Source organism: Pelodiscus sinensis, chromosome 9 (genome assembly GCF_049634645.1).
Source record: "Pelodiscus sinensis isolate JC-2024 chromosome 9, ASM4963464v1, whole genome shotgun sequence".
In the NCBI taxonomy this organism is placed as follows: domain Eukaryota; kingdom Metazoa; phylum Chordata; order Testudines; family Trionychidae; genus Pelodiscus; species Pelodiscus sinensis.
In genome coordinates, this window is record NC_134719.1 from 51,917,201 (window position 1) to 51,930,452 (window position 13,252).

The 13,252-nt window shown below is 45.0% G+C and overlaps 1 protein-coding gene across 3 annotated transcripts in view; it reads left to right on the forward strand.

Moving 5' to 3' along the window:
• The first annotated feature begins 9,837 nt into the window (after positions 1 to 9,837).
• Positions 9,838 to 13,252, forward strand: part of BRINP3 (BMP/retinoic acid inducible neural specific 3) — a 416,465-nt gene continuing 413,050 nt past the window's right edge. The window contains exons 1-2 of one of the 3 annotated variants that reach the window (XM_075936746.1): positions 9,838 to 9,975; positions 11,499 to 11,582. The gene's annotated coding sequence lies outside the window, so the exon portion shown is untranslated. Of the gene's footprint in view, positions 9,976 to 11,203; positions 11,583 to 11,607; positions 13,168 to 13,252 lie in introns of those variants that run through there. The other 2 variants (XM_006127774.4, XM_075936748.1) reach the window with 2 other exon arrangements.

Sequence of the window (13,252 nt, forward strand, 5' to 3'; positions counted from 1 at the left end):
AGGTGGCTGGTTCGTGCCGTGCCAGGTGCAGGGTCTGCTGGCTGGGTGCTGGCAGGCTTGCACCTGGCACGGGCACCGTAGCCAGCCCGTGCCCCTTTAAGGGCTCCGGGGCCAGGAGGGGGGCAGACGAGTTTCCCTTTTTGGTGCCCAGAATGGCCACCAGGGAATGCTGGGGAGGGCTAGCCTCCCACTGGTTCGAATTAAGTGGCTACACAGCCCTTAATTCAAAGTACCTAATTCGAACTAGGCGTTAGTCCTCGTCAAATTAAGTTCGAACTAATGGAGCGCTAGTGTAGCACCTATCAAAGTTAATTCGAACTAACATCTGTTAGTTCGAATTAACTTTGTAGTGTGGACAGACCCTAGGATAGTAAATATGGGGAACTGTTGAAGGAAAATTGAGAGTTTTTAAATGTTAGCTGACTCATTAATGGTGGATTATATTAAGTTATATTACTGCATGTATGGATTTATTTGTGATGCATTCTAGAATTTCTGTAAATACAAATAAATAAAAATAATTCTGATTTAGGAGTTAGCACTAAGTGTCTTATTCAGGTTTTGAAGAAGAGCATACAAAAGAGATTAATATATCAACAGCACCCAAACAGCTTCTGCATTGCTATTGTGATAATACTAAAGACCCCAGCCAGGATCAGGGGCAAATTGTTCTAGAATACATGAAAATACACTGAAAGACATAGCATCTGCCCCCAAACCTTGTAACTTTGTTTAGATCAGAGCACAGTAAATAAGATTAATAAATTGCATGAGGGAAGTAGGAATGAAGGATTAAAATAGAATAAGGTCTTGCAGTTTCACAAATCAGCTGTGTTCATTAAGGTGATGGTTTAATTTCATTTTAGATTTGAAAAATAAATAAATATTATCAGCCAGCCCTGGTTGTGGCTCATCTGAATGATTACTGGATTGGCTGATTCCTTGTAAACCACACAGCAAAACCAAATAGAATAAGATGAGTGTTTTTAGGACACAATGTGAGAACCATGTTTTTGTTGTTTGTTTGTTTTGTTTTTTGTGTCCCACAAATAGAAGTGTAAGAAAGAACCAGCTCCATGTCTGATAGAGTAAGACTCTCATTAAGGAGCCCAACACAGCTAAATAACTTTAGAAAATGATTTATTGTGCTGCATATCATCTTCCCTTGCTACCGTTAGTGTGACAGTGGATTCTTGTCATTTCTAATAATAGACCCTCTCCAGACTCATCATTATTATCAGGGCTTGGCAAGCGGCGGTGAGCACACTGCGCATGCACAGACCATACTGCAGCACTGTGCCAGGCTAAAATCTACTCACCATGGGCGAGTAGATTGCCATAATTGTTGAGCCCTGATTATTATTCTTACAGTGCTATACAGTGAGAAAAGGTATGTGAGGTAATGTATTTTATTGAAACAACTTCTGTTGGTGCAAGGGACAAACTTTTGAGATTTTGTACAATGCATATACACAACTCTACAGTCTTTTCCCAATTTATGCAATGCTCTGCAGTACAATTGAATCTGGGGTCTGATTTACAAAATCACCCACTGCTATTTCTTGATACCTGAAGAATATCCAAATCCCTCTATTCAGCGGTTTTGCCTACATGGTGCATTAGTCCACAGCAGAGGGGTGTAAATGCAAGTGCTCACTAGAGTGTCAAAGACTAACTGAATCACATGGATTGGGTTGGCATGCAGTAAAAGCTCCATATTGTATGTTAAGTTTGTCCTGTTTCAAACAGCCCTATGTTAGTGTCAAACTTTGATTGGCTGACAGCTTAACACAAGAGGGCTTTGCATAATTACTTTATGGTATTCAATAGTTGTATAATGAATATGCAAATATCTTTATTCTACTTAGCTAACTTTGTATGTACCATATTATGGGTTAATAAACTCTTATTGGACTCAGATTCTACTTTCAGCATTACATTTTATTCAAATATGATTGTTGTATCATGAACAAGAAGCAACCTCAAACACTTTCCTACAGTTGCCTTCCAAAGGGTATGTCTACACTAGTGTTATTTCAAAATACCTTATTTTGAAATAACATGTCTACACACAAAATGCATTTCGAAATAACTTTTTTTATTTCAAAATAGTGCGTCCACACTGAGTAGACTCTGAATCATATTTAAGGCCATCCGGAACCAGGTCCAGCAGGGCATCAGGTCAGGAGTTACTTTGTGTGGCTGCTGCTTTAGGCTATCTGAGGCCTGTGCTTAAAGGGACCCCCTCCCCAGGCAGCCAGTTCTCAGCTTTCCCTGCTTGCTTGTCTACCTTGATGAGGGACAGCAAAGCATTTTGTCTGCGTGTTCTGGTTGCCCTCACTCAGGACACCACAGTACTCTGCAACATGAAGCCGGAGCCGCCCCTGGGCACTCTGGTACTTCTTGTGGACATGTTGCTGTGAGCCTGGCTGCACTTTCTGTCGGCTGTCATCCAGGAGGTCCATCGGGGGTCTGTCAGTATCCAGGAGACCCTGTGGGAGAGCTTCCATCCTGAGGAGCACTAAGGGTGCACCATTGGGGGCTTGTGCCTTCCTCAGGTTCTTCCACTTACCCCTCCCTTACTCCCTTCCTGATGTCAAATAAAATACATGTATTTTCATGAGCACAAACTTTATTTAACAAAACTGGGGGGGAGGGAATGAAACTCTGGTGAGACTGGGGAAGGGAGGTGGGAGAGGAGAAGAGAGAGGGTGAGAGAGGGGAGGGGAAAGCCTGGGAGGAGGGAGCTGGAAGAAGGAAGCAAGGGCAAGAAGGGGGAGGGGAAGCTCAGGGTTGGGGGTCTCCCTGGACCCACTTGATTTTCATGAAAACCTGCTCCTGGGTTCGCATGTGGCCTTTGGTGGCCAGGCTGGCAGCTATCCTGCCACAGACAGCTGTGCTCCTCCACCTAGTGCGGAGATCATGGATGTTGGGGGCATCTCCCCCAAACCTGAATAAGGTCCATGGTCTCCACCCTTGACCAGGAAAGTGCCCACCTTCTCTGGGCTCTGGCAGGCTCCTGGGAGCTGGCAGACTGCTCCTGGGCAGCAGTGGAGGGCTGGCTGTCAGTGGCTTGATGGCTCATGTTTTGGGGCCACTGGGTCAGGGGCAGCAACTGCTGGCTCTGGGCTGGGAGGCTTGGAGCTGGCACAGGCAGTGCAGTCAGAGTCAACCCCTTTAAGGGCTCCAGGAAAGGGGGAGGGAGAGGGATGTTCTTGGTTTAGGCTGGAGTAACCACCAGGGCACCCTAGGAAGGCTGGAGGCCCCCTATTTCGACATGTGTCTATACAGCACTTATTTCAAAATAGCTATTTCAAATTTGGCATTATTTCTCGTGGAATAAGGTTTACCAAATTCAAAAAAAGTGCTCCGCTATTTCGAATTAATTTCGAAATAGCAGTTTGGCTGTGTAGACTCTAGTAAAGTTATTTCGAAATAACGGCTGTTATTTTGAAATAACTTTGCTGTGTGACATACCCAAATATTCCAATAGGTTTTAGGCTCCAAATATTGAGTAAGAAGTTCCAAGTCCTTTACCTTTTCATATGCGAGGTGCATTAAGGTTGTTTTATATGTTTGTTTCTACTTAGTGTCACTTTTTATGCCTTCCCCTGTAAAACGGCAGGGGAAATCTATTTTTCACTCTCCTTTTTTTCAAAAACAGATTAATGTTTTTGCTCAATCTTTACAAAATATTCATTTCTAGGAAGAGATCAGGCACTGATCCAACAAAATTCTCTAATTCAAAGTTAGATACATGATGCAGATGAAGCAGAGACTAAATTTATAAAATGACAGTCTGAAAGGTGAAAGTTTCAAAAAGCAACCAAAACCAGGGGGTTTAGAATAGAAACATACAAACAACCTTAAACCTATATAATTTGCATATTCTACAGGTATTAACAAATAGCTTGAGTACATTCTTAAATCTGAGCATATGTATAAATCTATTCCTGTTTAACAAAGCAATGTTGGAGTGCTTTGATAAATGAAGGTCATAATCAGACACGTATTGTGTCTAAATACCTGTGGATTGGGGTGAAAGATAAATAAGGTGGGATTTATATTCTGTTCTTCCTCCTCCTCTCTGAGACTGAAGAGAGTATCTGGGTTCTTCAAAACCTCATTACTACCAAGTTTGGGAGGCTTGGGACTGGTTAGACTCAGCATCAACAACACACACTCTTGCCAGACAAGAACTCTAAAAAACATATATTCACTAATTTTGGATCCATTATGTTCATGTGGGTTCGAAATTATGCAAACTTAGCTCACTCATCTAAACTCTTAACAGTCCCATTAGATCCATAGTCTTGATAAATTCTAAAATCTTGCAATATTGTCTAATTTAAGTGAGAACTAGAGAATGGAATATATTGAAGAGATTGCTCAAAGAATGGTATTGTATTCATAGTGTATCTTTAGTGGCCCATGTATTTGGATTGTTTTAAATTCTGCCATAGATTTGTTTTTGGTAATATGACAAGTAGGCTCATTTCTATGGGGAATATCCACATCTACTGAGATCAGATGTTAAGAAATAAATCATATGCACTACTGTCAGTAAAATATTATATTTTTCTAACAGCTGGCTCTTATGCCACATCCCAGGCACAACCGAGCCTCATTCGACTGAATCATTGTATCTGAATGATGTCTTGTTTTAATACATGAATCACTGATATACACTGAAAAGTCACCCATACATACATTGAAAAGTCCCTCCATTGATACAAATACATTCCAGATTGTAAGATCTTCAGGACAGGGACTGCTGCTTTAGTTATGATTGTACAGCAACTAGCACAAGGCCTAGACCTTGGGGGTCTGACTTGACCCTTTGAGAATGACTGTAACACAATGTAAGCGCTACATTTTATCCAGCCCTGAGAGTAATAGAGACCATCAAGCGGGTAGAGGACCTAGGGGAAATGGAAGGAGCATTGAGCCTCTGTCTACCCCAAACACATTAACAAACAATCATGCACAGGAGTAATGTGCTATTGAATTGGAAGGGCAGGTCCAATAATTCTGACTACACAATATCAACAACACAAGCATAATGTTGCACTAAATAGCTGAGGTGCTGCTGCTGTACACGGTTTTAAGGCACGTCTACACTGCATGGCAAAAGTCGAATTAAGATACTCAATTTCAGCTATGTCAATTGCTGTCAAAATAGCTTAATTTGGCTTTTGGCGTGGTCTACACGGCAGGAAGACTCTTTCTCCAACTTTCCTTACTCCTCGTAAAATGAGGGTTACAGGAGTCGGAGTAAGAAGTCCTCCATCTCAACATTATTTTGAAATAATGACTTGCTTTGTAGATGTACACTATATTATTTTGAAATAACGTCAGTTATTCCAAAATAACACTGCTGTGTAGAGGTACCATTAGAGTCCTAAGAGAAATTCTAAGTCAGTCAGAAGTGTAATAGAATTCCACTCCAAGATAGTTCAAGTGGCTTAACAGCCAGAATCTCACCATCTAGACTCTCACCTGCATTCTCATCAGATAAACACATCCTTTGCCATCTTTTGGAAATGTATTGAAAACTGCACGATATTTGATGTTCTTCTTAAACTTTCAGCTCCTGGAGATAAGTAAATGACAGAGAATCTCAGATTATATATTCAAAAAGTTTCTAGCCATCCTGGTTACAGAGAAAAAGCTTAGAAATGTGATCATAATGCACCCTAATAGGTCAGAAACTAGCAGATGAAGAAGCCACAAAATATTTAAATATATATTTTTAAATGTCCTAGGTTTTAAGTCAATATCATTATTTAGATACCTTACCTTATTTCTTTACATTTGGGGTTATCAATTCATTGCCATTTACTTTACCTAATCTTATCCATCCATCCTGGCTTAATGTAAAATGTAAAATTATAGTTGTTGCTCCATATCCATATCAGCTATATGGAAAAGATCCATTATCCCATACCAGTCACCACCATATATAGCTACAAAGGAGAAATTAATAGTTGGTAAACAGTATTTCTGCTGGTACAAATGCATCCAATCTCTCTGCTGATGAACACACGGAAGCTGTGTCTAGACTGGCAAGTTTTTCTGCAAAATCATCTGCTTTTGCGGAAAAACTTGCCAGCTGTCTACGCTGGCCGCTTGAATTTCCGCAAAAGCACTGACGATCTCATGTAAGATTGTCAGTGCTTTTGTGGAAATACTATGCTGCTCCCGTTCGGGCAAAAGTCTTTTTTTGAAAAACTTTTGCGCAAAAGGGCCAGTATAGACAGCAGAGATTTGTTTTACGCAAAAAAGCCCAGATCGCGAAAATGGCGATCGGGGCTTTTTTGCGGAAAAGCGCGTCTAGATTGGCAACGGACGCTTTTCCGCAAAAAGTGCTTTTGCGGAAAAGCGTCCTGCCAATCTAGATGCGCTTTTCCGAAAATGCTTTTAACGGAAAACTTTTCCGTTAAAAGCATTTCCGGAAAATCATGCCAGTATAGACGTAGCCATACTGTTTCTGGCCCAGATATTTTAATGAATTAATGTTCTTTGTGGAGGCAGCTATATACAGGATTACATTGGTGTGAGTTTGGGCACAACTCATGCATTGTTTCAAGTATGAATTTATATTAAACATAGATAAACAAATAACTTTTTGATTGAGAGTGAGAGGAAGAAAATATACCAAAACAGCTTGTTCCACATGAATGACATGTTGAAAAATGCTAAAATAAAGCTCTGCATAAATAGCAGGGGAGACCATTGCTGGACCTCAGTGTAGTAGAGCCAATCATGTCTCTATTGAAGCCAAGATATCAAGGTCAAAACTTAAGGTTTCTATCAAATAAAATTCTAGCTTCTATTGTGTTTGTTCTGTATTGTATATTCTCTATGCATTTACAGATGTACTTGAATAACTGTGAGTATTAAAAGAACTAAAAACAACAAAAAACATTCAAAATCTGAGAAATGTGACCAACTGTTTAAAATGAAAAAATATGTACACTATAAATAGATGGCAATTAAATATTCACTGCTGTGTTTTCTTGTTTAATATGCAATCTTTTGACATTAAATCACAGCTTTTTAAAAAAAATTCTCATTAATGCAAAAACACTGACAACATAAGGAGTCAAAAGATTAAGATTTTTTGCCTTAACTTTAATTACTTTGTCATAATTTCAGTTAAGGGCAAAGCACTTATTAAGTTATCACATTTCTTTTCCCAAGTGATTCAAAAGTCAAGTAGTTTTCTCTGACTAAATATGCAGTGTATGAAATATTTAGATGAAGAATTACAACAGAATAGAATGCAAAGAATATGTTATAGCTGGTATGTAGGCACTTTAAGAAGATGGCAGTATTGTTCACATAAAGTGTAGCCAATACAAGAGTTATTTCAAGAAACCAACTGCAATCAAAGTGTAATTACTGTGTTTGCCTGATAAATTACATGCAGACTCAAAAACTCCAAAAATAACCTTAGTTTTGAAAGAAAGATGAGTGCAAAAAGACATTGATAATGAAAACTAAAAAGCTGCCGTGATGTTCTGTTGATGTGTGTATATGCAACTTTCACATGCATCATTAATGTTAAGAACACCGTTAGGCTATATCTACACTGAAGATTTCTTGTGCATCCACACTGCCATATGCTTTTGTGCAAGAGATGTACTTTTGCGTAAGAGCGTCCATGGCAGTGTGGATGCTCTCTTATGCAAGAAAGCTCTGATGGCGATTTTAGCCATAGGGGTTTCTTGCGCAAGAAACCCCTGTTGCCCGTCCACACTGCCTTCTTGCGCAAGAACCAATGTTCTTGCACAAAAAGCCTGCAGTGTAGACATAGCCCAAGGGTGTGTACTACAACACTATTCTGAAATAACTTGTTCCACGTCTACACAGCAGGCAGTTATTTTGAAATATTGTCAAAATACTGTCAAGCTGGAGGACTTCTTACTCTGACCCATTACCCTTGTACGAGGAATAAGGTAAGTCGAAAGAATAGTGCTCTGTTTCAAAATAAGATACGCAATTGACGTAGCTGAATTTGCGCAGCTTATTTTGAGTTAAACAGTGTAGATGTATCCTTATTGAGCCAGTTTGTTCAGCATTTAAGTACATTTCAAGGGTTTGACATTTCAGTACTCTGGTCCATAATGGATCATACCTGGTGACCTTATGTTACAGCCAGTGTAACCATTAATGGTGAATACACTCCTAAGCAAAGTGCTTGCAAAGTCCTATGCACTACAGAAGTACTATTTTATGGAATCCAGTGGAACTGAAGTGGCCACTAGGTCTTGAGCTGATCTCTGTACACAGGTGAAATTCACCCCACAAATTGGTTTGCACTTATTTTTGTGAAGCTGTGAAGCACATGTATGAAGTATAACAATAAGAGAAGAAATGTATTAATGTAAGAAAGATTAGGTGAGATGTCCCGAGCTCAGCAATTAGGGCTGAGTTGCTCTGAATATTTAAAACATGCATGTATGTGCTGTGTATATTAGAGATTACATGTACAGTACATCATATCATACTCTACCCACTGCATCTTGAGATGTATTGCAATTAAATTAAAATTACTATATTTATGAAAAAAAGATTAAAGGGCCTGAACGGAAGCACTCTGAAGTCAGTGGGAGTATTTCCATTAATGATATTGGGGTTTGGAGCAGGCCCTAAACAAAACCCTCTTGAACAGTAATCTTGAGCCATCATCTGTAAAACCAACCTCTCTCCACAGTTTTTTCTGGTTATTACTTTATCAGTAGGATGATTTAAGAACAATTCTGGCTAGACCATCATTAGGGTTAGCATAAAACCTAAAGAGAAAAACAGAAAGGTATTAGCATATCAACATGTCTTTATTTTAAAAGTATCCCCCAGTGCTTGCCAATGTTCTTAATAAACACAAATAAGAGATATGGCTGCATAGTCACAAACCAGCCCTGTTGATTTATCCTATTCATAGAACCCTTTTATCTTGCAGACTCTCTCTTGTGTTTTCCTGGAAATGTCCTTTTCAAAAAATGTCATTATTGAATAGCTTGAATCCTCAAGTCTATTTGATAATCTCTGCAGATTTGAGCCCAACAATTTTTGCTAAGGAACACACTGCTCTTCACATAGTAACCTTTCTTCTTGATAGCATTAGGTTCCAGTGGGGGAAGAGTGTCAAGCTGAGAAGGAAAGGGTGAAAGAGAGAGAAGTGTTTCCTGTACTACTTGTTGCTACACTTTGAATGGTTGATACTCTTATAAAAGGAATCATGGGATATAAAATAAAGGTGCTGCTGCCAAGTTTTCACACACACTACGCTCCAGTAAATGCAAGTGACTGTGTGAGAAAGCCAAACAGGTGATCAAGTCATCAGAAAATATTTTCTTAAAGAAAAGCCGACATGGTCTAATATATGCAATACAGCAAAATGGCTTGTAGACATAATAGTGTCATCCCTGCAATACAGCACAGTGAAACGAGTGTGCGGTTTAACATACGCAGCCACCTTACGCATTGCTGGGGCTCTCTGCTCACTGGCAGAGCTTATGTTAGGCTTGGAACACACACGGACCCCACAGCTTCCTACTCGTGCAGCCGTGCTCCTGGCTGGCGGGCGGGCAGGAATTCGCATTTATTCCGTTAATGTCACATGGTCAACTCACCTCTCTCCCCGGAGGGACAGTGAGGCTGTGGGGACGGGGCGCTCGAGAGCCTCTCTTCATGGGGAAGCGGGAAAGAGCATTTCCCAGGCCCAGCTCCGAATCCGCACGCAGAGGGCGGGCGGGCGGCTCGCAGGGAGAGAAGCGGACGAGCTGCTCTAGCCTCCGCACAAAGCCCGTCTGCCTGCTCACCAGGCACGTTGTGCACCGGAGCAAAGGTCTAGCCCTCGGCAGCACAGCACGCAGCGCGCAAGGGAGGGCTCTTGGGAGCTCCCGGTCTAAGGTCCCTGTGAAGCGGGATAAGCCTCGACACGCCAGTCCGGGCGGCAACTCTAGCGAGGTCAGAACCCGACTCCGGGCAGTGGAAGGCTGGGTACAAGGTGGCCTCGCGGGGCACTTACCCGATCGCTGCCTGCTGGCACCCTCACGCCGACACAGTCCCGAGCCGCCTCGGCCCGGGTGCTGCCGAAAGGGGACGCCAAACACGGAGCACTCCTCCCGCCCGCATGCTCGGGCCTCCAGGGCCTTGCACAGGGCCTTCCCGCCCTCACCAGAGGACCCGGAGCTGCTGCTAGTCCCCTCTCCCCCGCCCGTCCCCGCTTTCCGCTCGCTGGTCCCTGGGGCAGCGGCTGCGCTCCTCCGGCCCTCGCTCAGCTCGCAGAGGGTTTCGCCCGTGGCTCGGGGTGGCTGGTGCCCCGCCCTTCGTTACGCCCCACACGGACCCGGGTATGGATTCCAGGGCGTCCCGAGGAAAGGCACCGGCTTGACGGGAAGTCACAGTTCTCCTGGCCCACGGCACCCTATGGTGGCTATAGAAGCGCCCGGGGGAAGATCGGGGTAGCGCCTCTGAGGCTGCCCCCTCTTGAATTCTCATTGGATCCTCCCAGCGCCCTAAATCACCCCCCGCTGCTATATCTACGGGCAGCACTCGCTCCAAGCTCACTAGCTCGCTCGCTCCGGTGTCTCCAACACCGCCGCATCCCTGTACCCCCCGCAGACTTCTCCGGGCTCCGTCCTCTCCGCCTGGGCGGACTGAACCTTTTTACCTGTAGGGAGTCGCTCCATTCGTTTTAAGTGGCCTGTTGTGCCCTAAATCATCACAGAACCCCCCCCCCTCCAACACACACATCACAGAACATCCCCCCCGCAGACAAACACACATCACAGAACACCCCCTCCCGCAGACAAACACACATCACAGAACACCCCCCCCCCGCAGACACACACACATCACAGAACACCCCCCGCAGACACACACATCACAGAACACCCCCCCGCAGACACACACATCACAGAACACCCCCCACACACAAACCACAGAACCTCCCCTCCCCCGCACACACACATCACAGAACACCCCCCCCGCAGACAAACACACATCACAGAACACCCCCCCGCAGACAAACACACATCACAGAACACCCCCCCGCAGACACACACACATCACAGAACACCCCCCGCAGACACACACATCACAGAACACCCCCCACACACAAACCACAGAACCTCCCCTCCCCCGCACACACACATCACAGAACACCCCGCGCACACACACACACATCACAGAACACTCCCCCCCTCGCCGCACACTCCCACACATACACATCACTGAACACCCCCCCACACACATCACAGAACCCCCCTCCTCCTCCTCCGCGCGCACACACACATCACAGAACACCCTCACACACACACACACACACCCCTTCTCCTGGCATTTGTATTTCTGGTGTGGTTTGTTTCTTTGGGGGCTGGCGTCTCTTTTTCAGCCCCCGCCCTTACACACAACGGGGGGAGGGTCCTTGAGCTTCCGCTGTGCCACCAGGAGCCGCTGGCTGTTTCTAAATGCCGATCGCTGTTTAGCTTGAAGCGGAAGATCACGGAATGTCTGTTTGGATTCTGGCGACTTGCAGCTCCCAGCCGCCTCGCTTCCCGAAATTTCCGCCGGTAAGTTTATTTCGCGCGCCTGCCGCTTGTAACACATTGGCAGTTAATGCAGGCGAATGTTTGGGGCTCGCCGTTTTAATGAGCTAGCCCTTTGCTTTCCGCGCTCGGAGAATTACAGAGCCTCAGCCCGACTTGACCACATTCATTAACGTTACTGCCAGCCAGAGGCAGTGAGTTACAACCCGCCCGCGCTTGCACTCCTGCCTCTTCATATCACATTGCCTTCAGGTTTGCATCTGGCCATGTTCCTGTTGGCCGCATCCCTAGCTTCAGGAGCCGGTCCCTCCGTCCCGCACGCATACCCTGGCGCTCGCCTATATTTTGAGAGGTCGCATTATTTTGTCCAGTCTGGGAGAAGTGGTCCCATGAGACTGGCTGGGGAGGGGAGAGGGAGGTGTCCGGGAAAGTTCATTACTCTTTCTGATCACCGCGGACGAAGACTGTACAGGCTGGCTCGGGTTGTGCTTTCATTTCAATGCGCTCGGAGAGAAGGACGAGCTTTTCAGACCTGCTCATGAGTGCTCCGACTAGATGGAGCTACAGATCAGGTCTTGAAGAGGTTGTCAAGAATGTGGGTTTTGGGAAAGGAGGGGTAGTTTGATCACCCTATGCTCCCCTCTTTCCCTTCAGGACAGAGGTAGGGAATCCTGTGGAATTATAATTGTCTGGCATAATTCTCATGAGCGATCTTGTTCGCGCCTCCTTGCTGCACCTTCTGGTGCCCCGCCACCGCCCCCCGACCTGTGCAGACAGCAGCTCAGGATCAGCTGTGCTCTTAACAAAACGCACACCCATTTACGTGTCGCCTTGTCAGTCAAGCCCATCCTTTGAACCACAGAGGACTTTCGCCGAGGGAAAAAGCAGTTACTATAGAAATAAAAAAAAATGGCTGGTGCCTTCCGGGAGCCATTTAACATCCACATATCTTGAACCAGAGAGAGGGGTCTGTCCACACCGAGGGAAATGCCTTTGCACAGGAGCTGAGCTCCGTGTCACTGTCTAGCTCAGCTGATTTGGCTTGGGCTGGGGATGGCGCGCGATATGATCACGTCTAGCACATTGCTTACATGGATCACGGGTGGAACTTGCCGTCTGCGGTTTTACTAGGCAGATGAGTCAGTGGAGAGTCTGATAATCTACTGGCTGGCCGGGTGGACGGGAGAGGTGGGAAATCATTGTTCTGCCAGTACCTGCTCGTGTCCCTGAGAGCCCCCCTTCCTTCGCCTCCAGGTGCGGGATCGTCCGGGCAGGAAGGAGTTAAATAGCCCCTCAGCGCTGGGATCCAGTTGAAAAAGTGCATTTCCCTTCCAGCCCCTTTCCTCTGGACTGAGCATGGAACCCTCCACCTAGTCACCCTCCTGTAGCGCTGCGTGTGTTCCGCTTTAGTCTTCCCCCGGGGACCCTACCGAGCGCACCTCCACTGACCCTTCTTCGCCCAGTCATCCCGGGCTGTGTAGTCAAGTACCAGCGGGGCTAGCGAGCTACGCTTCTTCCGCTGCTGCTGCTGAGGCCCTCCACTCAGAGGGAAGAAACTTTCCGCGCAGTCAGATACTCTCGGCTAGCCCAGGTGTAGGCGAGTGGGTAGGTAAGTGCATTGCAGAGGTTCTGTCTAATCGCTGTTATTCATCTGATTTGTTATGATTATTGATCTACTCCCCCCGCCCGCACGT